A 1,918-nucleotide genomic window follows, 5' to 3' on the forward strand; every position below is an offset into this window, starting at 1 on the left:
CTTGTGTGTCCTTGTGCAGCTTAAGTCTAATAATACTAATGATGCGTATAATCAGTTATTAATCAAATAAAACAAATACACACATCAGAAGCATTAAAGTGCTGCGTGAGTCAGTCAGCGGAATCTGATTCCCCCACGTGGGTCCTGATGATGCAGGATGAGAAAATATAATTGCCAGTTCAAATTATATCTTAAGTCAAATACCAATTGGGAAATTTACCTTCAGAAATGAATTCCTCAAAATCAGCATCTTAATTATCATTTCATCTACAACATGAGCAGAGAGTGAAAATGAGGTACAGCTAACCATTTCTTAGATATCCTTTCAATGCTCATAATAATAGTCTAAATAACTGAAAACAGTCACTCGATCATTCAAATGCTCTCTGATGTACCGAGAAATACAGTTTTTGAACTAAAGCTCGTGGGTATGCAGATGTTCTTATTGCCTGACAGGTCTGGAACTTAACGCACTGAAACACACAGAATGATCCCTTTACACAAGCTTCCCTGTTATGGCACGAATTATCCAGCTTTACTGAATAGTAGGCAGATCCAACAGGTGCATCTATAGCTTACCCAAGGCTCGACACCAACACTTGCCCTGGGCCAGTTAACTCTGTTAGGGCAAGTGGAGTTCCTCATGCAGTTGTGCGATTGGGCAGGTAAATAAATGTGCTCTTTATTAGGGGCTGATATTCAGTCAAATACGCACTCAGGAGATTGGCCTCAGTGCTTTCTATTCACCGATCCCTTAAATGCTGCATTATAAACAACAAATCAGTTGAAATTGGCAAGAGGAGAGCTAACGTTAGCTGTTGCAGCACAGTCCTGTTTGGCTATAAAATACAATTAAAAAGAAAGCAAAAAACTAATAGCAACAGTGTCAAAAACCAGGTAGTTCCCACATGATATATATTTAATGTAGCTGTTATATGCAGCTGTTGCCAGAGGTGTCATCTCGAAGTCTGTTCCCCGTCGATTAGTGTTTCCGTCCTGTGTTGGTTCAAGTTGATTTTGGGGAAAACTATCGACGGGAAACATTATTCGACACAACACCCGGTCCAGCTCCATTCTGTTTACCTGGTACTATGTCGGCCCAACAGTCAGACAGGAGTCAACCAACAGCTGTAGAGAGACATGAACACACACAGAGACAGAAGAAGATGAATAACAGTTATTACTTCATTATTTTGTAATTGTGTCATGTAATTCTCTACCATTCATTTCTCAGTATGTTGGAGTATGGACATTTATTAGGTACAGTTTCAAAGTAGTTCCTGAATACAGATGAAATGTACTAAATGTAATGTGTTTTAATAACAAAAGCCTATCACAATGGGCATTTTACCTGATCTTTAACATATTTTAAGTCAATTTAAGCAGTTATTAATAATACAAACTATACATCTGAAACATAGTAAGGAAAACACTTCCGTCCGGCTTAGTTTTTTGGTTTATGTTTAATAATCTTAGCACACTTCTATGTAGATTTACTTTATGTACCTCTTGTACACTACATGTGGGTACTTTTGGCCAACTATATTAAATGGCCACAAGATGACATAGTTGCTCAGTTCTTTAAAAGTACAGTTTGCTTTACAGTAAGTGATCCAGTAGAACAAGTCCACCAGGACAGCGAGGAGGTGGTCTCAGGAGGCTAATGACGCCCTGCAGGACTGCTTTGAGTCGACGGACTGGGATGTGCTGTGTGGACCACATGGGGAGGACATCAACAGCATGACGGACTGCATCACAGAATACATCAAATTCTGTGAACACACCACCATACCATCTCGGACTGTACACTGCTTCCCCAACAACAAATAAGGCGGTTTGAGGCTTTGAGGAGGGCGATGGACACAAAAAGGAGGACTTGCCTTTCCTTATTATTGCTTATTTTGTTCTGCACAACTAC

This window comes from Anarhichas minor, unplaced genomic scaffold (assembly GCF_050575085.1).
Source record: "Anarhichas minor isolate MPS153535 unplaced genomic scaffold, ASM5057508v1 ptg000003l, whole genome shotgun sequence".
In the NCBI taxonomy this organism is placed as follows: Eukaryota; Metazoa; Chordata; class Actinopteri; order Perciformes; family Anarhichadidae; genus Anarhichas; species Anarhichas minor.